The sequence below is a fragment of the Helianthus annuus genome, chromosome 10, assembly GCF_002127325.2.
Source record: "Helianthus annuus cultivar XRQ/B chromosome 10, HanXRQr2.0-SUNRISE, whole genome shotgun sequence".
In the NCBI taxonomy this organism is placed as follows: domain Eukaryota; kingdom Viridiplantae; phylum Streptophyta; class Magnoliopsida; order Asterales; family Asteraceae; genus Helianthus; species Helianthus annuus.
The window spans coordinates 75617025-75645015 of NC_035442.2; the positions used below are offsets into that span (position 1 = coordinate 75617025).

Here is a 27991-nt window from a genome sequence, read left to right on the forward strand (position 1 = left end):
TGGTTCCTCGACGAACTGCAACCGCTCGTCGAAAGTGAGTTCTTTGAAAGGAATGATGAGGTTTTCATCTGATAGGCACTTCTTTAGGTTCGACACATGAAAGACATTGTGAACTGCCCCGAGTCCAGCTGGTAGGTTCAACTTGTAGGCTACTTTGCCAATCTTTTCTATGATTTCGAATGGTCCGACGTACCGCGGATTTAGTTTGCCCCGTTTGCCAAAACGTACCACACCCTTCCAGGGTGAGACTTTAAGTAAAACCCGGTCCCCGACCTGAAATTCCAATGGCTTCCTACGCTTGTCCGTGTAGGCTTTCTGACGGTCGCGTGCTGCCGCCATGCGTTGTCGTATCTGTGCAATCTTTTCTGTGGCGTCCACTACAATCTCTGGACCCGTGATCTGACTATCCCCCACCTCTGCCCAACAGAGAGGTGACCGGCATTTACGCCCGTACAATGCCTCGAATGGAGCGGCTTGTATGCTGGTGTGATAACTGTTATTATACGAGAACTCCACCAAAGGGAGGTGCTTTTCCCAGCCGTTGCCGAAGTCTATAACGCATGCCCTAAGCATGTCTTCAAGTGTTTGGATCGTACGCTCAGACTGTCCATCCGTCTGAGGATGATATGCTGTGCTCATGTCTAATCATGAGCCGAATGATTTATGCATCGCTTGCCATAGTTCTGACGTGAATCATGCATCGCGATCCGAAATGATGGATGTGGGCACCCCATGCCTCGAAACAACTTCTTTAAGATAAACGTCTGCGAGAGTGGAGAACTTATCCGTTTCCTTTATAGGTAGGAAGTGTGCAGACTTGGTGAGTCGATCCACGATCACCCATATGGTATCATTCCCCCGCTGGGATCTAGGTAGGCTTGTAATGAAATCCATGGAAATTTCTTCCCATTTCCATTGAGGTATTCTAGGCTGCTGAAGTAGACCCGCTGGTTTCTGGTATTCAACCTTGACTCTCGCACAGGTCAGGCACTTGCCGACATAAGTCGCGATGTGAGCTTTCATACTTGGCCACCAGTATGTTGTTTTGATATCGTGGTACATTTTATCCGACCCTGGATGTACCAAATAGCGAGACTTGTGAGCTTCATCCATTACAAGTTCGCGTAGACCGCCATAAAGTGGGACCCAAATACGCCCCGTTACATAGTAGGCGCCGTCTGCCTTCTGTTCCATTTGCTGTCGTGAGCCGCGTAAGGCTTCAGCCTTGACGTTTTCGGGCTTCAATGCTTCTATTTGAGCATTTCGTATCTGTGTAGGAAGGCTAGACTGAATTGTAAGCTGTAGCGCTCGCACGCGCCGAGGTAAAGTGTCTTTCCGACTGAGGGCATCAGCCACAACGTTGGCTTTGCCTGGATGGTACTTGATAGCGCATTCGTAATCGTTCAGTAATTCAACCCATCGCCGTTGACGCATGTTCAAATCCTTCTGCTTAAGAATATGCTCGAGACTCCTGTGATCGGTATAAATCGTGCACCTGGTACCGTACAGGTAGTGTCGCCATATCTTAAGCGCGAAAACAACAGCTCCCAGCTCTAAATCGTGCGCCGTGTAGTTCCGTTCGTGAATCTTAAGTTGGCGTGAAGCGTAAGCAATAACCTTGTCGCGCTGCATTAACACACATCCAAGTCCCCGAATGGATGCATCACAATAAACCACGAAGTCATCTGTGCCCTCTGGCAAAGAGAGGATAGGTGCGCTGCAAAGTCTATCCTTTAAGTGCTGAAAAGCAGTCTCCTGGGACTCTCCCCAACGATAGGTAACACCCTTCTGTGTCAGTAACGTAAGCGGCTGAGCAATCTTCAAAAAGTCTTTAATAAACCGTCTGTAGTAACCCGCCAAACCCAAGAATTGGCGTATTTCCGTTGGCGTACGTGGTGCAGGCCAGTTCCTGATCGAGTCTACCTTGGATGGATCGACATGGATCCCATCCTTGTTTACTACGTGGCCTAAGAAATGGACTTCACGAAGCCAGAAGTCGCATTTCGAAAACTTAGCGTATAGCTGTTCCTTCCGAAGGAGTTCCATAATAAGGCGAAGATGCTGCTCGTGTTCCTCCTGACTCTTGGAGTAAATCAGAATGTCGTCGATGAAAACAATGACGAACTTGTCGAGATAGGGTTTGCACACCCTGTTCATAAGATCCATAAATACGGCAGGCGCGTTCGTTAACCCGAACGGCATGAAAAGAAACTCGTAGTGGCCATAACGAGTTCTAAATGCTGTCTTGGAGACGTCCTCATCCCGGACTCTCAGCTGATGGTAACCTGACCTCAAGTCTATCTTCGAATAGTAACACGACCCTTGCAACTGATCGAATAAGTCGTCTATGCGTGGAAGAGGATAACGGTTCTTCACCGTCACCTTGTTGAGTTCACGGTAGTCGATGCACATTCTGAACGTACCGTCTTTCTTTTTCACAAAAAGTACTGGAGCTCCCCAAGGCGAAGAGCTTGGACGAATGAAGCCCGTTTCCAAGAGCTCTTGTAGCTGCTTTGACAGTTCCTCCAATTCTGATGGAGCTAGACGATATGGTGCGCGAGCTATGGGTGCTGCTCCTGGAGCGAGCTCGATTTGAAATTCGACCTGACGGTGAGGCGGTAAGTCAGGTAAGTCTTCAGGAAACACCTGAGGGTAGTCACGTACAATTGGAATATCCTCCAATTTCTTTTCCTTTGCTAATGCGTCTGCAACGAGTGCCAAGATTGCGGTGTGACCCTTCCGCAAACATTTCTGAGCCTTCAAGAAAGAGATGATGCCAACCACAGTACCACTCTTGTCGCCTTGAACTTCAAGAGGTTCTTGACCAGAACGAGGAATACGAATTATCTTCTCGCTGCATAAGATTTCTGCATGGTGTTGGGATAACCAATCCATCCCAATCACGACGTCGAAGCTACCCAATACTATGGGAATGAGGTCGATAGAGAAAGCTTGGCCAGCTAGGATAAGATTACAACCCTGAACTACGTGCGTGGCTTCTAGACTTTTACCGTTAGCTAACTCTACTACGTGTTTGGTGGGTAAAAGTGTTGGTGCACGTTTTAGCAGTTGACACATTTTCACAGACATATAGCTTGTATCCGCACCCGAATCAAATAAAACAGTAACATAAATATTGTCGAGGAGAAACTTACCCATAACAACGTTGGGATCGTTCACTGCGTCACCTCGACCTAGCACAAAAGCGCGTCCCCTAGCCTCGTTGCCATTATTGTTGTTGTTCCCACCGTTGTTGTTCCCGTTGCCCTGGTTATTGTTGTTGCGATTCTGATTCTGGTTCAACTGTGTGACAACTCGAACTTTAGACTTGCTTTGATGTAACGTTACGTGCTTACGAGAACTAAATTATATGATCTAATGAATGTTATGATGTTATGTGCCATATGTGTATGCATGCTATATGAATGATTATGTGTTCGCGAACCCAAACCGCACAATTTGAACCAATCCGCACAACACTATATTCGAGTGCACAAACCCTTTGGGCCACACCTTGTTCACGGACCCTTAGAAGTGACCGGATGGGCTCGGCCCACTCCCCCACTCGCAACACAAAACCGGGACTAGGGGTTTGTTTTACTACTTTTGCAAAACACCACACACACAAACCCTAGGCGATTTCCTCTCCTTCTCTCGTGTGCTTGGAACCGACGGCAAGAACATCTCCATTCGGATTGTCCTCTTCTCCTTCCCTAATCCGGTTAGTGTGGTTGTGATTTGTATTGTTAGATAGCATGTTGTTTATACGTGTTTTCATGGTCATTCGGATAGTTGTTGATGATGTGTGATGATAATAATCTTGTTAACCGGTTAGATAGTCACGAAATCGGAATTGTATGATGCGGATTAATCCATGGTTATGTGCTATGATTCGGGTTGTGGTTTGTCGTATATGTTCTTGAATGCATGATCTAGTAATCGGTTATCATATATTGTTTCGGGTGTTAGAATTGATAGGCTACGGGATAGTTATGTTTCAAGGATTAATCTAATTGAATGTTAAAAGATATGGTTCATATGCACAATTACTGATTTATTACTGGTTCGATGTTCTTGAATTGTTATGAATATGCATGAAATCTGAATTAACTGTTGATTGATCGAAATTGTGAAACTGTCCAAGGTGTTAGCTGAAATCACGGAGTTTAATTGACTAGAATTATGGAAACCAGTTACACACACGGTTGCGACTCAGATTGCGAGTCGAAACCTCACAGTCTCGACTCGGGACCACAAACAGCACAAGCCGAGACCATGGTTGCGAGTCCCGTTGCGACTCGTAACCGGACCATGACGAACCGAGATCACCATTGCGACTCGTAACCAGCTGTTACGACTCGTAATCTCCGGTTGCGACTCGAGATCCCCATTGCGACTCGAGACCGGCTATGCACAAACACTGTTTTGGGCCTACACTGTCACGGGCCCAATCTTAAGATTGTTATGATATTGGGCTGCTTATTGTCATTGGGTCGGGTAATGATTGGACCGGACACTTAGATTGTTTATTGGATTGATGATACATGTACGTGTTTGCCATGATTATACGTGATACAATATACGTGCTAACTACGAACCTGACTTGTATAATAACCATGATAGGACGTGGTTGACCATTTACTAGCTTAACTGTACTCTTTGTGTATCTGCCGAGCAAACCAAGGTGAGTTCACACAGCCAAGGCATGGGATTCCCGGGTTGGGAATTGGGTTGGATATGTTATTGTTAAAAGAGTTACTCGTACTTACGCATTCTCTAGACTATAGACCATCGTCCTCAGGTTAGTCAGGACACGTTACGTAAAGCCTACGTAACCCAGAATATTTGCCATTTGTCTCCCGGGTCGGGAGGACACGTTACGTAAAGCCTACGTAACCCAATACCATCCACTGGCTTCCAGGTCGGAAGGCCACGCTGCGTAAAGCCTACGTAGCCCCCACGCGTACCATGTCCTCGGGGAAGGGCACGTCACGTAAAGCCTACGTGACCCTGTACGTATTCCTGTTCTCGGTAAAGAAGAACACATGGTCGGAAGTTAGTCTAGTAAGTACCGTTAATGAGAAGCCCTCATTAGCCAGGATAAACATGGGAAGCCCCCACCAGTAATATGAACACAAGGTTTGGGAAGCCCCCACCTTTAGTACACACTAGTATGGGAAGCCCCCACTAGCTATACTTATGCACTATGTTATGAACTTACTTTCTGTGAACTCGCTCAACTAGTTTGTTGATTATTTGCTGCATGCCTTGCAGGACCTTAGGTACATTATGGAGCTTGCACAGGGAGGAGCAGGTCGTTGTGGGATATGGATCATGAACTTTATCTGAACTTATAACTATTTTGAGATTACATACTATGCTTCCGCTACTTAAACGATGTTTGGTTTTGAAACATCAATCATGTCATGATGATTTACATTAATTACTTTTATATTAAATGCTATGTTTGATATGATTGATGGCTTGATCCTGGTCAGTCACGCTCCCAAGCGGTGGTACTCCGCGGGTGGACTTTGGGGGTGTGACAGATTGGTATCAGAGCCATTGGTTATAGAGAACTTGGTTTTAATATGGGAAAACGTTTTTATTAAAACCGGACTATAACCAGAACAGTGCTCTCAACGATCCACAACGACGCTTCGCTCCACGTGCAAGACTCGACATCCTAGGTAATAAGGTTATGATTATTGCCTGTTTGTTAAAACTGCTTAGAATTTTGCTCGCGTTGCGTTTAGATACACATGATACTATAGCATGAGAATTCCTACGTGATTACACTTTTCTGTCATCGCCCTATCGCGAACCATTCTTACCTATGCTACTTGTTACAATGAAGATCATGTCTGGACGAATCAACATGACACAAGCCCAGCTAGAGGCTCTCGTTCAAGCTCAAGTTGCTGCGGCAGTTACAGCAGCTCAAGCAGGTAGTATATCCTGCAGTATAGGCACACACTAGGATCTTTAGATCCTACATTAACTCTCGTATTTAACTTCGTCCTATTCGTACACAATAGGTCAACACGCGCAGCAGCCTGCCTGCACTTTCAAGAACTTCATGGACTGTCGTCCAAATTCTTTCAGTGGCACAGAGGGGGCAGTGGGACTCCTCCATTGGTTTGAAAAGCTAGAATCAGTATTCGAAATGTGCGAGTGCCCTGAGGCTCGCAAGGTCAAGTTTGCTACCGGCACCTTGGAAGGAATAGCATTGACTTGGTGGAACGCCCAAGTTCAAATCTTAGGGTTGGCAGCTGCTAACGCCACCCCATGGAACGAGTTCAAGGAACTCATCAAGCGTGAGTATTGCACGCGTGAAGATATTCACAAGCTGGAAGACGAGTTGTATAATCTGAAAATGGTTGGATCAGAGATTGAAGCGTATACTGAACGGTCGAATGAGCTGGCCGTGTTATGTCCAACTATGGTGGACCCTCCCTACAAGCGCATTGAGATGTATCTCAAGGGTTTGGCGCCAGAAATCCAGAGCCATGTTACTTCGGCTAATCTCGACAACATCCAGGAAATCCAGCGTCTCGCTCATCGCATCACCGACCAGGCGGTGGATCAGAACAAACTGCCTAAGCGTGTCAACGCTACTGCTACAGTCACTCCATCGGTTACTCCTGCTACTACTAGCGAAAGCAAAAGAAAATGGGATGGAGATTCTAGTAAAGGTTCAGCGACTGTTCAGCCACAAGCTCAGCAGCAGAAGGTTGACCACTATCAGAGTCCCAGTCAGCAATCCTCTGGTGGTTATAGACAGAGGAGATATCAGGGAAGTCAACCCAAGTGTTACAACTGCAACAGGCATCACCACGGCCCATGTAACAAGGGTCGTTGTCAAAGGTGTCTTAAGATGGGTCACGAGGCCAAAGACTGTAGGAGTCCACGGCCTGCGAATCAGAATCAGCAGCCTCAGCAACCCGCTCCACAGAACCAGCAGCAGCAGCAGCAGCCACAGCGTGGAAACCGGGGATGTTTCCAGTGTGGGGCTGAAGGTCACTTCAAACGTGATTGCCCTCAGTTGAACCAGAACCGCAACAACAATAACCAGGGCAACGGGAATAACAACAACGGGGGAAACAACAACAACGACAATGAAGCTCGTGGTCGTGCATTCGTACTAGGTCGAGGCGACGCAGTGAACGATCCCAACGTAGTTATGGGTAAGTTTCTCCTTGACAATATTTACGTTACTGTTTTGTTTGATTCGGGTGCGGATACAAGCTATATGTCTGTGAAAATGTGTCAACTGCTAAAACGTGCACCAACACTTTTACCCACCAAACATGTAGTAGAGTTAGCTAACGGTAAAAGTCTAGAAGCCACGCACGTAGTCCAGGGTTGTAATCTTATCCTAGCTGGCCAAGCCTTCTCTATCGATCTCATTCCCATAGTTTTGGGTAGCTTCGACGTCGTGATTGGGATGGATTGGTTATCCCAACACCAGGCAGAAATTTTATGCAGCGAGAAGATTATTCGCATTCCTCGTTCTGGTCAGGAACCTCTAGAAGTTCAAGGCGACAAGAGTGGTGCAGTGGTTGGCATCATCTCTTTCTTGAAGGCTCAGAAATGCTTACGGAAAGGTCACACTGCCATTCTGGCACTCGTTACAAATGCATCAGCAAAGGAAAAGAAATTGGAGGATATTCCAATTGTACGTGATTACCCTCAGGTGTTTCCTGAAGACTTACCTGGCTTACCGCCTCATCGTCAGGTTGAATTTCAGATCGAGCTCGCTCCAGGAGCAGCACCCATAGCTCGCGCACCATACCGTCTAGCTCCATCAGAATTGGAGGAACTGTCAAAGCAGCTACAAGAGCTCTTGGAAAAGGGCTTCATTCGTCCAAGCTCTTCGCCTTGGGGAGCTCCAGTGCTTTTTGTGAAAAAGAAGGACGGTACGTTCAGGATGTGCATCGACTACCGTGAACTCAACAAGGTAACGGTGAAGAACCGTTATCCTCTCCCACGCATAGACGACTTATTCGACCAGTTGCAAGGGTCGTGCTACTATTCGAAGATAGACTTGAGGTCTGGTTACCATCAGCTGAGAGTCCGGGATGAGGACGTCTCCAAGACAGCCTTCAGAACTCGTTACGGTCACTACGAGTTTCTTGTCATGCCGTTCGGGTTAACGAACGCGCCTGCTGTATTTATGGACCTTATGAACAGGGTGTGCAAACCCTATCTCGACAAGTTCGTCATAGTATTCATCGACGACATTCTGATTTACTCCAAGAGTCAGGAGGAACACGAACAGCATCTTCGCCTTATTTTGGAACTCCTTCGGAAGGAACAGTTGTACGCCAAGCTTTCTAAATGCGACTTCTGCCTTCGTGAAGTCCACTTCTTAGGCCACATGGTAAACAAGGATGGGATTCACGTCGATCCATCCAAGGTAGATTCGATCAGGAACTGGCCTGCACTGCGTACACCGACAGAAATACGCCAATTCTTGGGTCTGGCAGGTTACTACAGACGGTTTATCAAGGATTTCTCAAAAATTGCTCAGCCGCTTACGCTACTGACACAGAAGGGTGTCACCTACCGTTGGGGCAACACGCAGGAAACTGCTTTCCAGCACCTAAAAGATAGACTTTGCAGTGCACCTATCCTCTCTTTGCCAGAGGGCACAGATGATTTCGTAGTTTATTGTGATGCATCCATTCGGGGACTTGGATGTGTGTTAATGCAGCGTGACAAGGTTATCGCTTACGCTTCACGTCAACTCAAGGTTCATGAACGAAACTACACGACGCACGATTTAGAGCTGGGAGCTGTTGTTTTCGCGCTTAAGATATGGCGACACTACCTGTACGGTACCAGGTGCACGATTTACACCGATCACAGGAGTCTCGAGCATATCCTTAAGCAGAAGGATTTGAATATGCGTCAACGAAGATGGGTCGAGTTACTGAACGATTACGAATGCGCTATCAAGTATCATCCGGGCAAAGCCAATGTTGTGGCTGACGCCCTTAGTCGAAAGGACACCTTACCGAAGCGCGTGCGAGCGCTACAACTTACGATTCAGTCTAGCCTTCCTGCACAGATACGAAATGCTCAGACAGAAGCACTGAAGCCCGAAAACGTCAAGGCTGAAGCCTTACGCGGCTCACGACAACAGATGGAACAGAAGGCAGACGACGCCTACTATGTAACGGGGCGTATTTGGGTCCCACTTTATGGCGGTCTACGTGAACTTGTGATGGACGAAGCACACAAGTCTCGCTATTCGGTACATCCAGGGTCGGATAAAATGTACCACGACATCAGCACTACTTATTGGTGGCCTAGCATGAAGGCCCACATCGCTACGTACGTTGGAAAATGCTTGACCTGTGCGAGAGTCAAGGTTGAATACCAGAAACCAGCTGGCCTACTTCAACAGCCTAAGATACCGCAATGGAAATGGGAAGAAATTTCCATGGATTTCGTTACAGGCCTACCCAGATCCCAGCGTGGAAACGATACGATATGGGTGATCGTGGATCGACTCACCAAGTCTGCACACTTCCTACCTATAAAGGAAACAGATAAGTTCTCCACTCTCGCAGACGTCTACCTTAAAGAAGTTGTTTCGAGGCACGGGGTGCCCACATCTATCATTTCGGATCGCGATGCACGATTCACGTCAGAGCTATGGCAAGCGATGCACAAGTCTTTCGGCTCACGACTAGACATGAGCACAGCATATCACCCTCAGACGGATGGGCAGTCTGAGCGAACGATTCAAACTCTTGAAGACATGCTTAGGGCATGCGTTATAGATTTCGGCAACGGCTGGGAAAAGCATCTCCCTTTGGTGGAGTTCTCGTATAATAATAGTTATCATACCAGCATCCAAGCCGCTCCATTCGAGGCATTGTACGGACGTAAATGCCGGTCACCCCTCTGCTGGGCAGAGGTGGGGGATAGTCAGATCACGGGTCCAGAGATTGTAGTGGACGCCACAGAAAAGATTGCGCAAATACGACAACGCATGGCAGCAGCACGCGACCGTCAAAAGCCTACGCGGACAAGCGTAGAAAGCCATTGGAATTTGAGGTCGGGGACCGGGTTTTATTGAAAGTTTCACCCTGGAAGGGTGTGGTTCGTTTTGGCAAACGGGGCAAACTAAATCCGCGGTACGTCGGACCATTCGAAATTATAGAAAAGATTGGCAAGGTAGCCTACAAGTTGAATTTACCAGCTGAACTCGGGGCAGTTCACGATGTCTTTCATGTATCGAACTTAAAGAAGTGCCTATCAGATGAAAACCTCATCATTCCTTTTAAGGAACTCACTATCGACGAGCGGTTGCAGTTCGTCGAGGAACCAGTAGAAATCACGGACCGGGATGTGAAGGTCCTCAAACACAAGAGAATCCCTCTTGTTCGAGTTCGTTGGAACTCCAAACGTGGCCCAGAGTACACCTGGGAACGCGAAGACAGGATGACAGAAAAGTACCCCCAGTTATTCGGGAACAAGGCAACCACTACTGAGGCTGAAGCTACTACTTCGGAATTTCGGGACGAAATTCCAGATCAACGGGGGGAGGATGTGACACCCCAGGAAAACCAGTGAACGTTATAACTTACCTAGCTTCCTCAGTGAGTGCATACCAAATTTCGGGACGAAATTTCCAATTAGTTGGGGATAATGTGACAACTCGAACTTTAGACTTGCTTTGATGTAACGTTACGTGCTTACGAGAACTAAATTATATGATCTAATGAATGTTATGATGTTATGTGCCATATGTGTATGCATGCTATATGAATGATTATGTGTTCGCGAACCCAAACCGCACAATTTGAACCAATCCGCACAACACTATATTCGAGTGCACAAACCCTTTGGGCCACACCTTGTTCACGGACCCTTAGAAGTGACCGGATGGGCTCGGCCCACTCCCCCACTCGCAACACAAAACCGGGACTAGGGGTTTGTTTTACTACTTTTGCAAAACACCACACACACAAACCCTAGGCGATTTCCTCTCCTTCTCTCGTGTGCTTGGAACCGACGGCAAGAACATCTCCATTCGGATTGTCCTCTTCTCCTTCCCTAATCCGGTTAGTGTGGTTGTGATTTGTATTGTTAGATAGCATGTTGTTTATACGTGTTTTCATGGTCATTCGGATAGTTGTTGATGATGTGTGATGATAATAATCTTGTTAATCGGTTAGATAGTCACGAAATCGGAATTGTATGATGCGGATTAATCCATGGTTATGTGCTATGATTCGGGTTGTGGTTTGTCGTATATGTTCTTGAATGCATGATCTAGTAATCGGTTATCATATATTGTTTCGGTGTTAGAATTGATAGGCTACGGGATAGTTATGTTTCAAGGATTAATCTAATTGAATGTTAAAAGATATGGTTCATATGCACAATTACTGATTTATTACTGGTTCGATGTTCTTGAATTGTTATGAATATGCATGAAATCTGAATTAACTGTTGATTGATCGAAATTGTGAAACTGTCCAAGGTGTTAGCTGAAATCACGGAGTTTAATTGACTAGAATTATGGAAACCAGTTACACACACGGTTGCGACTCAGATTGCGAGTCGAAACCTCACAGTCTCGACTCGGGACCACAAACAGCACAAGCCGAGACCATGGTTGCGAGTCCCGTTGTGACTCGTAACCGGACCATGACGAACCGAGATCACCATTGCGACTCGTAACCAGCTGTTACGACTCGTAATCTCCGGTTGCGACTCGAGATCCCCGTTGCGACTCGAGACCGGCTATGCACAAACACTGTTTTGGGCCTACACTGTCACGGGCCCAATCTTAAGACTGTTATGATATTGGGCTGCTTATTGTCATTGGGCCGGGTAATGATTGGACCGGACACTTAGATTGTTTATCGGATTGATGATACATGTACGTGTTTGCCATGATTATACGTGATACAATATACGTGCTATATACGAACCTGACTTGTATAATAACCATGATAGGACGTGGTTGACCATTTACTAGCTTAACTGTACTCTTTGTGTATCTGCCGAGCAAACCAAGGTGAGTTCACACAGCCAAGGCATGGGATTCCCGGGTTGGGAATTGGGTTGGATATGTTATTGTTAAAAGAGTTACTCGTACTTACGCATTCTCTAGACTATAGACCATCGTCCTCAGGTTAGTCAGGACACGTTACGTAAAGCCTACGTAACCCAGAATATTTGCCATTTGTCTCCCGGGTCGGGAGGACACGTTACGTAAAGCCTACGTAACCCAATACCATCCACTGGCTTCCAGGTCGGAAGGCCACGCTGCGTAAAGCCTACGTAGCCCCCACGCGTACCATGTCCTCGGGGAAGGGCACGTCACGTAAAGCCTACGTGACCCTGTACGTATTCCTGTTCTCGGTAAAGAAGAACACATGGTCGGAAGTTAGTCTAGTAAGTACCGTTAATGAGAAGCCCTCATTAGCCAGGATAAACATGGGAAGCCCCCACCAGTAATATGAACACAAGGTTTGGGAAGCCCCCACCTTTAGTACACACTAGTATGGGAAGCCCCCACTAGCTATACTTATGCACTATGTTATGAACTTACTTTCTGTGAACTCGCTCAACTAGTTTGTTGATTATTTGCTGCATGCCTTGCAGGACCTTAGGTACATTATGGAGCATGCACAGGGAGGAGCAGGTCGTTGTGGGATATGGATCATGAACTTTATCTGAACTTATAACTATTTTGAGATTACATACTATGCTTCCGCTACTTAAACGATGTTTGGTTTTGAAACATCAATCATGTCATGATGATTTACATTAATTACTTTTATATTAAATGCTATGTTTGATATGATTGATGGCTTGATCCTGGTCAGTCACGCTCCCAAGCGGTGGTACTCCGCGGGTGGACTTTGGGGGTGTGACAAACTGGGGACAATCGCGTTTGAAATGACCCTCAGCCCCACACTGGAAACATCCCCGGTTTCCACGCTGTGGCTGCTGCTGCTGTTGTGGGTTCTGTGGAGCTGGTTGTTGAGGTTGCTGGTTCTGATTCGCAGGCCGTGGACTCCTACAGTCTTTGGCCTCATGCCCCATTTTGAGACACCTTTGACAACGACCCTTGTTGCATGGGCCGCTATGGTGCCGGTTGCAGTTGTGACACTTGGGGTGAAATCCCTGATATCTTTCCCGTCTATGACCACCAGAGGATTGTTGACCAGGACTCTGGTAGTGGTCAGTCTTCTGTTGCTGAGCTTGAGACTGAACGGATGCTGAACCTTTACTAGAATCTCCATCCCACTTTCTTTTGCTGTCGCTAGTAGTAGCGGGAGTAGCTGAAGGAGCGACGGTAGCAGTAGCGCTGACACGCTTAGGCAGTTTGTTCTGATCCACTGCCTGGTCGGTGATGCGATGAGCGAGACGTTGAATATCCTGGATGTTATCGAGATTAGCCGAGGTAACATGGCTCTGGATCTCTGGCGCCAATCCCTTGAGATACATCTCAATGCGCTTGTATGGAGGGTCCACCATGGTTGGGCACAGTACGGCCAGCTCATTCGACCGTTTAGTATACGCTTCGATCTCTGATCCAACCATTTTCAAATTATACAGCTCGTCTTCCAACTTGTGAATATCTTCACGTGTACAATACTCCCTCTTGATAAGTTCCTTAAAATCGTTCCAGGGTGTGGCGTTAGCAGCTGCTAACCCAAGAATTTGCACCTGCGCATTCCACCAGGTTAGCGCGATTCCTTCCAAGGTGCCGGTGGCATACTTGACCTTGCGAGCCTCAGGGCACTCGCACATTTCGAATACTGACTCTAGCTTTTCAAACCAATGGAGGAGTCCCACTGCCCCCTCGGTGCCACTGAAAGAATTTGGACGACAGTCCATGAAGTTCTTGAAAGTGCAGACAGGCTGCTGCGCATGTTGACCTATTGTGTATGAATAGGACGAGATTAAATACGAGTGTTAATGCAGGATCTAAGGATCCTAGTATGAGTCTATACTGCAGGGTATGCTACCTGCTTGAGCAGCTGCAAGTGCCGCAGCAACTTGAGCTTGAACGAGAGCCTCTAGCTGGGCTTGAGTCATGTTGATTCGTCCAGACATGATCTTCATTGTAAAAGTAGCATATGTAAGAATGGTTCGCGAATAGGGCGATGACAGAAAAGAGTAAGCACGTAGGGATTCTCATGCTATAGTATCATGTGTATCTAAGCGCAATACGAGCAAAGTTCTAAGAAATTCTAGCAAACAGGCAATAAACATAAACCTTATTACCTAGGATGTCGAGTCTTGCACGTTGAGCGAAGCGTCGTTGTGGATCGTTGAGAGCACTGTTCTGGTTATAGTCTGGTTTTAATAAAAACGTTTTCCCATATCAAAACCTAGTTCTCTATAACCAATGGCTCTGATACCAATCTGTCACACCCCCAAAATCCACACGCGGAGTACCACCGCTTGGAGGCGTGACATGACCAGGATCAAGCCATCAATCATATCAAACATAGCATTTAATAGTAATGAAAGTAATTAATGTAATTCATCATGACATGATTGATGTTTCAAAACCAAACATTGTTTAAGTAGCGGAAGCATAGTAATGTAATCTTAAAATAGTTATAAGTTCAGATATCGTTCATGATCCGTATCCCACAACGACCTGCTCCTCCCTGTGCAAGCTCCATAATGTACCTAAGGTCCTGCAAGGCATGCAGCAAATAGTCAACAACTAGTTGAGCGAGTTCACATAAAGTAAGTTCATAACAGTAATGCGTAAGTTCATCTAGTGGGGGCTTCCCATGCAAGTATATCTACCGGTGAGGGATTCTCACATTTATCCTTAACAATGGGGGATTCCCATTATAGTACTTACTAGACTAGTGCAACCATGTGTTCTTCTTAAACCGAGAACAGGAATACGTACTGGGTCACGTAGGCTTTACGTGACGTGCCCTTCCCCGAGGACAGTGGTACGCGTGGGGGCTACGTAGGCTTTACGCAGCGTGTCCTCCCGACCCGGAAGACAGTAGAAGGTATTGGGTTACGTAGGCTTTACGTAACGTGTCCTCCCGACCCGGGAGACAAATGGAAATTACTGGGTTACGTAGGCTTTACGTAACGTGTCCTGACTATCCTGAGGACGATGGTCTATAGTCTAGTGATTGCGTAAGTACGAGTAATCATATCATATCAACATTCCAACCCAATTCCCAACCCGGGAATCCCATGCCTTGGCTGTGTGAACTCACCTTGGATTGCTCGGCAGATACACAAAGGGTACAGGTAAGCTAGTAATTGGTCAACCACGTCCTATCATGGTCATTATACAAGTCAGGTTTTGACTAAGGTAATACACGTTGGTTTCATACAAGTTAACATGTTACTGGCACGTATAATCCATGGCAACATGTAGCAGACAAGTAATCCATTTAACCTGGGTACTAACATCAGCCCAATAAAAAGTCCAATGGCATACATGGCTCAAATAAAACGCATAACAGTCCAATTAGCAGTCAATTGCATAAATCCAATTATTTGGCCCAATAGGTTGGGCCCGTGACAGTGTAGGCCCAAAACAGTGTACGTGCATAGCTGGTCTCGAGTCGCAACCGGCGATCTCGAGTCGCAACAGGGGATTACGAGTCGCAACAGGAGATTACGAGTCGCAACCGTGGTTTCGGCTCGTCATGGTCCAGTTACGAGTCGCAACATGACTCGCAACCGTGGTTGCGGCTCGTGCTGCTGTGGTCTCGAGTCGCAATCCGGAACTCGCAACGCTGGTCTCGGCTGATGTTGTTGTGTGGTCTCGAGTCGGGATGGTGAGGTATCGACTCGCTATCCGTGTCGCAACAAGGCATCTAACAACTTTCCATGATTTTAGACAATTTACTTCCGTGATTTCAGCTAAAACATTGGCAGTTTCACAAATCGGATCAAATGGCAATTATTCACGATCATGCACATCTTAAGATTATCATCAAGAACAATTAACAGTTAATCAATTCCAAATCATGCTCATACACGATCAAATGAGAGTTTTAACCTTCTAATTCTCATGAACCCTAATCTAAACATATGAACCATTTAACAAGCATGGAGCCGATTTATAAACATTGGTTCTCGAAACAACAAGATATGATCCGACTCGTATGAACATCAACAACAATCAAACCTCCTAAATTCACAAGCAAGGCATAGCAATATCAAATCGGTTCTAGCTTAACATCATGCAATAATACGTATAAGAACAACACATATTCAATCCAACTCGGTTGATCTAAGCATGGAACATATAAATCACAGTGTACATCATACAATCAAATACCAAACAAACACCAAAGTACTAACCGGATGAAGGTAGAGGATCGATCCGGTTCACAAGCTTCAAAGGGTGTGTGTGTGTGCCATCGGGTTCCAAGCAACAAGAAGGAAGAACTAGGGTTTTGTGTGTGGTGATGTTTTTGTAACAAATGAGATTACTAATCCCCAACTATGAGTGTTTACACGGTTAAGAGGGGTGGGCCGAACCCTCAATGGGCTGCCCTAATGGTCCGCGTACAAGAATAAGCCCCAAACGGCCTTGTGCGGGTGACGTGAGCTTGTGCGGTTCAAGTTCATACATGTATACAATATATACACAACATACATAACACATTATTCACAAGGTTCACGTAACATTCATTAATTCAAGGTATCACATAGACACGTAACGTTACATTAAAGTAAGTCTAAAGTTCGAGTTGTCACATATACTCCGGATTTTGTGTTCTTAATCTGTCTGAACTGAAAGCGTTTGAGGCTGTGATGCAAAAGCTGAGCTTGTGTTCTTAATCTGTCTGAACTGAAAGTGTTGAGTCTATGATGCATAAGCTGAGCTTGTGTTCTTAATCTGTCTGAACTGAAAGTGTTTGAGGCTGTGATGCAAAAGTTGAGCTTGTGTTCTTAATCTGTCTGAACTGAAAGTGTTTGAGGCTATGATGCAAAAGCTGAGCTTGTGTAATCTGTCTGAACTGAATGTGTTTGAGGCTGTGATGCAAAAGCTGAGCTTGTGTTCTTAATATGTCTGAACTGAAAGTGTTGAGGCTATGATGCATAAGCTTAGCCTGTGAGGTTACATATGTGTTTCTTGTGCTTAAAACACTTGTACACCATGCTTTAAAGGTTGTTTAAGTTTAGTGGCAAATTACTCTTGTACATCATGCTTTAAAGCGAGGTTACATAACACAATAGACTGTGATGATGATTGTATTTTGAGGGTACATAGAAGATCCGAGTATCATCTTGGCGGGGCAATATCCAGGTTGCATAGTTCTCACTCTGCAACCGTGTGTTGCAGCCATGGCTTTACCCGTAGTTGTGTTCATCTCTCAATTACATGTCTGAGTCTTCCAGATGTTTTGAAAGAAAGTATATATTGGTTCCATTTGATTAAAACGGGTCAAATGCATCCAGTTAGTTTATATGAGCTGGTCCGCCTGTTGTTGAAGGATTTTTCAACACCTTTGTGCTTTAAAGGTTGTACAATGGGCTTCAAATGGTTGTAAAGTGGCAAATGACCATTTATGTCCTTCCTATATGCTTATTAAAGTAGTATAGTGATGTGCTAAAAGTGGTCTAATTAAACTAACTAAATTAAACACTAAACTAGACTCTCTAAGTTTTAAATTTATAACTAAGACTCTCTAAACCTAGACCACACAGCCGGCAAGTGTACCGGTCAATGTAGTATAGCCTAAGCAAGTCCGAGTGTCGAACCCACGAGACTCTACTGACTACGTTAACTAGACTCTGACTAGACTGACTCTAACCTAACTGTACTTAATTGTTTTGTTGTTTGGGGGGTTTTCTAAAAATCCTAAAAATGCAATTAAATTAAACTAATTAATTAGACTAACTAGACGCGACTTTGGGCGGAGGTTTTATTCAGAGGTGCTAAACGACTACCTAGGCTGGAATCCTATTTAACTAAGATAGGATTTCTATTCGAAACTAAAGTAGTATGGAACCGGGATCTTTGTGTGCTAAACCCTAAGAAATCCCTACTAAGACCTCCCGACCCTTTTCAGGAAGAAACCTGTGAGACTCTACAGGGCTGTTATAACTACCGGTTGGTTAGACTTCCTCTCAGTCCTCTAACTTCTTTAAAAGTGCCTTAATCTGACAATCTACCTCTCAGCGCGAAAGTCTAAGGCAACTATGGATTTTAATTTAGTTTAATAGACACGAATAAGATTAGGGAACTAAGACCGATTTCTCTCAAAACCTAATCCTAGCTATATATCAAACCGAGACCTATTAATAACCTCGAGCCTCTCAGCGACAAGATTAGCAGAATATCAAGTTCTAAATATATTTTATTTACCGTTTCTAAGGTTATTGGCCAATTCACCCAAAGACTACCCGAACCCGCAAAGACTCGAACAATCAACACAAACCTATCCTATGAAAGACATTCACCAAGGTTCATGTGAAACAAATAAACAATCAATAATCAAAACTAGATACGCATACGCACTAAGTTAAAGATTCCAAAGTTCTTTACTTTTTAAGAAAAACCCATACACACCATAATAAACGAATAAAAATCCAAACTCTATTAAATATTCATCTTAACCTAGGTAGTATCAAAAGGTTTAGCCAAGAACCATAGCCAGTAAAAAGAAACAAGTCTTGAATAATAAACAATCCATAGTAATCAAGTTTAAAAACACAAAGTTATTAAAAATTGAACACTAATAAATTGCAAACCCGGACGTGAATCTTGATCGTGGCTTGAACCCTTGAACCAATAAATCCTTAATTTCGTCCCTTTGATCACGTCTACAGTTGATGTCTCCGATTTCCCCCTTTCGAAGTCGTCTGATGTTCGTGCGCCGTATATAATATGGATCCCCCGAAAGATATATCTTCTTCAATAATAAATCAAATCTATCATTTAGTAATTATTATTCTATGGCCCAAAATTATTATTTGCGCATGCTGGACTGGTTGTCCTTGGCGGCCCACATGTGGCAACTTGGAATTCACTAACTTGATTTAAAAAAAACACTTGAATGCAATATGAAATAATTTATAAATGACTTTCGTTTCCTGTGAAGGGAACTCCAAATCAAGACAATTAGATGGCAGCCCTCTCACTCAGAAAATAGAGATAGTGGCCTCAACTCACTCAGTGGCAATTTTAATTCAGTTATTGGTGCCTCACTCTGTTCAACTGGCTGGTTATTTTCATATTACTCGTTTTTGCTCCATTCGCACCAGGACCTGCCAAAACACAAAATAATATAATATACTACTAATAACTAAATAAAATAAATAAAACCTATACAAAAATTATACAACTTACACGGGACAAATATGTGTATTTTACCCTACATCATATAGAGTATAGAGAAGCATTTGATGTCGTGGGGTCCGTTTCGTCTCTTGATGAGAAACTCTGCTTTGCTGATGCTGGTAACCCTGTCATAGCAATGGTTAGTTAAATTCTGCTGTGTGTGTGCTTCTATCTCCTGGTTCAAGGCTGTAGGGGTGATAAACGGGTCGTGTTCGTAGGTTGACAGGTTCAACTCGACCCGAACCTGAAAATTTTAGACGAACCGGAACACGACCCGAACTCAAAAACATGTAGGAACCAAATAACATTTTGGAACCTTCTTTAATGGGCTTTAATATATATTAAATTGATTGAATATGCAAATTATTAATGTGTTATTTTTGTTCTTGGTGGACAATTAGGGATGTGATTCTTGAATACAAAGTACTGATGGAGAAGATAAAAGAATACAACAAAAAGGATGCTAAATTTTATGGAAATATGTTTGCCAAGATGACTAAATCATCATCCAATGTGAGCCCTCTTTCTGCAATTTTGTTTTTTTAAATATATGTAATTTTTAGGTGTAACTATTTTGTTTAATTTGCGCAGAAAGCAAAGGAAGCAGAACCAATGACCCGCTTCATTTTTAGTAACGTTTATTTAACCATACGTATTGACCCATGACTCACCATGCCGCTTAAGTTTTGAACCATGAGTTTCTTACCAAAAAATGCTCATTTGACCCGGTTCTGTTTTGAGCCATGACTCAACATGTTGCTTTTACTGCCTCTAGCAAAATTTCATCAGCAATATACACATTACTTTTTAATTGAGTCTTAAATCATAAGTAGATAATAGTTTGCTGCAAATAGGAGTAATAATGAGGAATGCATCTTCATATATGGAATAAAGAGGGTTTAGTATTTATATATTCACTTTTCATAAACAAATCATTTACGGACAAATTGCAAAAGGCGATGGGTCTTCCCAATGATCTTCGTCTCTTAATCTGTAAAAGCTTAATGAATGGGCGTTTAACATGGTTTTTGTATTATTTTTTTTCTTTTTCCAGGTATCTGAATGCGTTGACAAAGTCGCTCACACAGGAATGAAGATTTAAGTTCTCACTCAAGCTGCATACTTTGATATTTTTAGCCTTTTCGTATATTTTTTTATTGTTTTGTTGATTTATGTTTGGTATGCTATGTATGTAAATCTTCAATAAATATTTGCTAAGTTTGAAATAAAATATAGGAATTGTACAATAGAATTCAGGAGTGTTGTTTGTCAAGCACAAAACCTGTTCTTTGAATCATTTAAAGGTGCTGGCCCGTTTACAACCAGAACCTGTTTTAGCATCGATCCTAACCCATTTGTGTAGTTGGGTTTTTCACCCCTGATAAAATTTAACCAAACCATGCGAGGCCTTTTTGCCACCTACATACTGCTAATAAATGATTTTTGTTTATTTTTTATCTATTAAAAAAATTGCAGTCATCTTTATTTAAAAGCACTTAAGCTTCATTTATTTCTTTCAGCTCTTATTTATTCGTATAGAATGTAGACATAACCAATATCATTAAATTTTACTATTGTTTTTGAATAATTAGGCAAGTGAGCCAACCCTTTATGGTTCGAACCCAATTGGTTTAGAACCAACCTAATAAAACCACAATTGATATAATGATATAATTAAGATATCGTCCAACAAGAATGGTTATGATAATTGTACGTGTTGTTTCCGGATTGTCATGGGTAAGCGGAAAAAGCGACACCAACATTTTGTTTTGATTCTTTAATATGCGACGTAACTCAACACTTTCATAAAATATTTTAGTTTTTTTTATTCCATAGTATGTAATAATTTAAGAGGTTAGTTTGTGATTTTTGTTTTAAAATTACTATTTTATGACTGATATTTTCTTATTCGTGTGTTCATAATTATTTATTTGTGTTTTGTAAGACGCATGACATAAATAAATCACACCAATGCTACGGATAAGAAAACTAACAGACGCACCACACAATATACCACAATATACGAGAGAATTGAGAAACTAATAGAGAAAACAAGTGCCACGTTGTAAAAAATCGCCGCCGCCACATAGCCCTAAACTCACAAACCTAAGTGATATGTTTCCCGCCGCATCGCGCGGGTAAACGACTAGTATATATATATATGTATGTGTATGTATTTGAGTTTGAGTTTGATTTTTGATGGATACTTGTTTGTTTCTTGAAAAATAAATGCATGTTTAATCAAATGGATGTTATGTAAAAAGTTCTTGTGAATTGTCTTGATTTTGTGACAAAAGAAACTTTTAAAAACATATATATTTATGCATATGCCGATTTTCTATATGTATGTACATGCACATGTAAATTTTTGTTAGTTAGTATAGATTAATGAAAAAAATGTTGCATGCAATGATGTCTAGATGAACAAATGAGGAAAGGATGAACATCTCTTGGATTTTATGAATTAATATCATGTTTGATGCATTTAAGTCTATATGAAATGATAATGATATGATAAGTGTGCTTTAGATACTTGTACATAAAAATGCATGTTGACTAAATGCTCAGGAAATTATTAAAAATGATTATATGACAAAATTATTTTAAAACAGATCCTAAACATTAAAAATAACATTATTTGGCATATAATAATGGCATGAAAGTTTGTCATAGGTTTGGTAGCTTTGCATGTTGTACATATAGCTTAGAAAGTTGTAAAATATGTGAAATTTGCATGATTTATGTGGTTTATGTGAGAGCTGCACTATCATGAGTATAACCACTATTTTATTCAGTAAATAACATGGGTTATATTAAAATATCAAGTCGTTACGATTTGGGATGGTTATTTTAACGTTTGATGCAAAACTATGCGGTAAAACGGTTAAAAATCGGCTTTTCGGATGATTTTTATAAAACTGTTTTAGATCAGTAACCAAACTGATATTTTTGATATAAAAATAAGTATTTTAACTTTTATTAAGTTTACTTGGTGTTTGGTTAGTCATACGTGACTTCCGACGCCCAAAAACGTTACCGAATCTCTAAAATACGTGTTTTTCAATGTACACTAGGAAGGGTTGTTCATGGGTAAACTTTATGTGTTACAATGTGTTATGTGTTTTATAATATGTGTATGATGACATGTTAATACTTGACAAGACTATGTGTATTAAGTTATTATTTGTATGTCACGTTTGGGTATATATATTACGACGCGCAAATCATAGATATATTGCTTATAACATGATGAGGGTCACCAATAAAATCGTTCAAGTCGCAAAGTTCTTAAAATATATATATGAACTCATATATATATAAATTCACCAACATAATAAAAAATAATAACTTTTCGAGAAAATCTCAAAGTTATGTGAAAATTCTAAGTATCGGAGAAACTTAGGTATTTTTGTGAGTTTTTGATTATTAAATCGTTCTTACTTAATTGAGGACGAATAAACAAATTTGAGAGATTGTGTTATCATATAAAAACGCACCCAAGGTGAGTACATAGTTCCCCTATTTTACGTTTTTCAAATGTTTTGGGGTGAAACATATGTGCATAACTTTACTTTTCGTTTTCATGACATTATACATGCTTTGTTACATAGTACATATAATACATTATTTCAAAGACATTTTTATGGTATATTGACTTAGTATACCTAACACTTGGTTTCAAAGACATTTTACTTGGCATATTGACTTAGTATGCCTATTACATGGTTTTACAAAGACATTTTCATGACATGCTTACATTAAAAAGGACATTTGATATGTTTAACGGGACAGTAATACATTCATTAACATTGATCACGCCGCTCGGTACTATGTAATAGCGCTATAGGACTTGACAAATCCCGTTCCCACTTCCTAGTGGTTGTTTGGAAGTGTTAGGGGATGACAGAATCCAAATTCATTTTTGATAAACCTTGATCCTGATTAGGGTTTATCCGACAGTGTCAAGGCTTGAGTGTATGCGATAGACAAACCACATAAATGTTCATATCGATAAAAGCAATGGTTTTCAAATCATAACTTTTGTTTATTCAAAAACTTTGTTTTGTACATGACATTTGATTACATAAGACATTTATTTATACATGACATTCTGCATTTGGCATGAGTAAATACTATTTATTCGCCATACATGACATGGTTTATACTGGACATTTGACATTGGACATTGGTTACACATGACATTGACATTTAAACAAGACATTTTTTCATGGTTATTAATAAGTGATTTAAATAACAAGACGTGTGTAATATGATAAAAGCATGGTGGATACGCCGCTGGTACTTCCTATATATAAGTGCTTTTATTATATTGCATATCGTGGCGTTATCTAAACCACTTCAACAAGGACAAGACATGACATATTTCATACATATTATTTCATTTGGTTATTTACTTAACCATACATCATTCTTTTATAACATTTGATTTTCATATAATTTTATAAAAGATAATATTTTATAAGGTTCATGACTACTTTTCGTTAAACATTTCTTTTAACATTCAAAGTCATGAATCTTCAACACTAAACCTATCTTACTCACAGGCATTTTTATGCTGACGTATTTACTTTCACATATGTTTCTGGAGCGAATGTTTGATGTGAGCGAGCATCACTTAGGGCGACTTGGGCCTTAGCAATCTAAAATCAAGAAAGTTATCATCTTTTATGTTATGTGTTTCGTCTGAACTAAGACAATGTAATAATTTAAACTTGTAAAACTTAACTTTAATTATTATGTGTTGTGAAACAATAATTATGCCACACGACTCCCCGACACTTCCGCCGCGGTTTGTTGTTTTACGCGGTCGGGGTGTGACAGATGGCGTAACCACCCTAACCTTGGTTGGAGGGAGCCCGGCAATAGTAGTAACCAAGAAAACCAAAACCAACGAACAAACTTTCAACAACAACCAAGAAATGAGTCACAAAAATTCTCTCAACAACAACAAGGGGGACGGGAGAGGCTTGAAGACATTGTTTCACGCCTCATCTCCGAAACCGAAAAAAGGAACTCGGATCGATTCCTACAAGTGGAATCGAACTTTAGAAATCAACAAGCTAGTATTAAAAATATTGAAAAACAACTAAATCAACTAGCCCAAAATTTCTCTGAGAGGCAACAAGGCGCACTACCTAGCAATACCGAAACCAACCCAAAGGCGCAAGTACATCTCATAACACTAAGAAACCTGACCGTAGGTCCCGAGGAGGCCCCACTACCCCATCCGACAAAAATCCACCCACTCAAACCACGATCTCACCACCCAACCCATAAAGAAACAACTCCTCCGCCAAATCTCGAACCTACCAAGAACCCCTCGGTGCCCTACCCGGGTCGGTTACTTCGCCAAAAGATTGACGAGGAATTCACAAAATTCATAAACTTACTAAAATCATCGCATATCAATCTTCCATTTGTGGAAGTCCTCACTCAAATGCCAAAATATTCAAAATTTATGAGAGACTTCCTCACTCACAAAAGGAAGATTGAAACATTGCAATTGGTCAATTTAAGTGAAGAATGCTCCGTCGTGCTACTCAACAAACTCCCACAAAAGAAAATCGACCCCGGAAGCTTCACCATCCTTTGTTCCATTGGGGGATCACATGTACGCGATGCACTAGCCGACCTTGGGGCTAGCATCAATCTCATGCCCACATCAATGTTTGACCGACTCGGACTAGGTAAGACGAGCCCCACAAAGATGAGCATATAACTCGCCGATAGGTCTATCAAATACCCGTAAGGTGTCACCAAGAATTTATTGGTAAAAGTCAGAGACTTTGTCTTCCCGGCCGACCTAGTCATACTCGACATGGAGGAAGACACCGAAGTACCACTCATTCTAGGAAGACCATTTCTTGCCACCGCTCACGCAATGGTGGATATGACTGATGGGATGTTAACATTGAGGGTCAGAGACAAAGAGATGAAATTCAGGGTTGGGAAAAGAGCAGAGGACGACCCCGTCAACTACATGGATGTCATAGACTTAAGCTTGGATGACGCTCTCCGACGGTGCAACACGGGATGCGAGACATCCCGCTCGAGTAACATATGACTGACTTAGGGTCTAGCCAAGGACCCTTATAAACGTGGCGCACCACGGAGGCATTCCGCGGAACTATCTGTAGTTTTTAGTTTAATGTAACTTTTATATTTTCTAGTTTAGCTTTACTTTTCAGGAAAAAAACACACTCGAAAAGGTGGAGGTTATCAAGGGAACGTTAAAACCACACCCCATGCACGAAAACAGAGCCTCCCGACAACTTTTCTAGCATTACAGCAAGTTCAGCACGGGGCCATGCTCAGCCCAACACGCCCCGTGCCCAGGCTCTGCAGAAATTTGCCCAGTTCAGGTAACTGGCCACAGGGCCATGCTCGCTGAACACGCCTCGTGGCTAGCCTTCTATTAAATTCTGTTACTGGCGATCTGACCACGGGGTCGTGGCCAGACGCCCATTAACATGAAAATTTGTTTTTCAACACCCTTTTACACATTCAATCAACCTAAAAACTTATTTTTGGGATACATTGATGACAATGTGTAATTTAAGTGTGGGGGGATGCTAATACCTTAAATTTCGCAAGTCCTAATAACAAGCCTTACACAAAACTCTATTGGAACCACTTATCGCCCCCAATTTTTTTTTCTTCAAAAATTTCCATTTTTTTAACTTGTCTTGGTTTAATTTGGGAATAACAAGTTCTAAAAAGGTTATATTTTTATAAATTTACAACCGATAGCATCGTGATAAAAAGAACCAAATAAGAAAATTATGAAAAGGCATGACAAATCTAATTAAAATTTGATTATATATACTTGATCACATTATAAACCCATTCCCACAACAAGTGAGTTTTGAGCCTTTATTGAGCATACAAGCATATATCTTTAGACTAAATGTGTCACACCCCCAAAATCCACCCGCGGAGTACCACCGCTTGGGAGCGTGACTGACCAGGATCAAGCCATCAATCATATCAAACATAGCATTTAATAATAATAGTAGATACGACTGATGTTCAAAACCAAACGTTGTATATGTAGCGGAAGCATTAAAAGTAAAACCCAAAACATAAGTATCAATGTGTGAATGTAAAAGTGTTTAATAAGCATTCACATGTTCTTGTCCACAACGACCCGCTTCTCCTCTGGTGCAAGCTCCAAGTATACCTAAGGTCCTGCAAGGCATGCAGCAAATAATCAACAAACTAGTTGAGCGAGTTCACAGAAAGTAAGTTCATAACATAGTGCATAAGTATAGCTAGTGGGGCTTCCCATACTAGTGTGTACTAAAGGTGGGGGCTTCCCAAACCTTGTGTTCATAATACTGGTGGGGGCTTCCCATGTTTATCCTGGCTAATGAGGGCTTCTCATTAACGGTACTTACTAGACTAACTTCCGACCATGTGTTCTTCTTTACCGAGAACAGGAAAACGTACAGGGTCACGTAGGCTTTACGTGACGTGCCCTTCCCCGAGGACAGTGGTACGCGTGGGGGCTACGTAGGCTTTACGCAGCGTGGCCTTCCGACCTGGAAGCCAGTAGGTGGTATTGGGTTACGTAGGCTTTACGTAACGTGTCCTCCCGACCCGGGAGACAAATGGCAAACATACTGGGTTACGTAGGCTTTACGTAACGTGTCCTGACTAACCTGAGGACGATGGTCTGTAGTCTGGAGAATGCGTAAGTACGAGTAATCCTTTTAACAATAACATATCCAACCCAATTCCCAACCCGGGAATCCCATGCCTTGGCTGTGTGAACTCACCTTGGTTTGCTCGGCAGATACACAAAAGAGTACAGGTAGCAAGTAAATGGTCAACCACGTCCTATCATGGTTATTATGCAAGTCAGGTTCGTATATAGCACGTATATTCATGTATGCTATCAAGTATGATCATGGCACAACACATAAACGTATCAGTAGTTCATGTCATGTAACGAGTCCAAGTAGTCGGCCCAAACAGATAAGCAGTCCAATTAGCAGTCAAGTGCACACTTGTGCGTGTTAACCCTGGCCCAACATAACCCGGCCCAATAGTAACCGCATACTAGTCCAATTATCAAACATTTCACAATTTCAATCATTTGGCCCAAACGGTTGGGCCCGTGACAGTGTAGGCCCAAACAGTGTATTGTGCAAATGTGGTCTCGAGTCGCAACCGGCGATCTCGAGTCGCAACCGGAGATTACGAGTCGCAACAGTTGGTTGCGAGTCGCAATGGTGATCTCGGTTCATCATGGTCTGGTTACGAGTCGCAACGGGACTCGCAACCGTGGTCTCGGCTGGTGCTGTTTGTGGTCTCGAGTGGGGTTCCGACTCGCAACGAGTGATACCGAGTCGCAACCGTGTGTGTAACTGGTTTTCCTGATTTCATGCGGATCAGTTACAATCACATAATAGTTTCCAATTATACTCAACTCAATTAACAGATTTCTAACAATTCGTTTAGCATGATATCGATCAAACAAGGTATTTTTATCAAGAACTCTCATGAACCCTAACAATCATATGAACAATTCTTAACAATTCGCATGAACATATATCATAATATTTAATCCGAATCGTCTAGCACATCGACTGATTACAAGCATTCTGATTACCGTTTAACTTATATCATACCATCCGATTTCTTGTG

General features: G+C 42.5%; 1 long non-coding RNA gene across 1 annotated transcript; it reads left to right on the forward strand.

Moving 5' to 3' along the window:
* The first annotated feature begins 19430 nt into the window (after positions 1-19430).
* Positions 19431-20161, forward strand: LOC118482973. Its single transcript, XR_004869395.1, has 3 exons — positions 19431-19460; positions 19723-19834; positions 19913-20161. It is a non-coding gene; the product is annotated as an uncharacterized LOC118482973 (long non-coding RNA).
* Positions 20162-27991: the final 7830 nt, after the last annotated feature.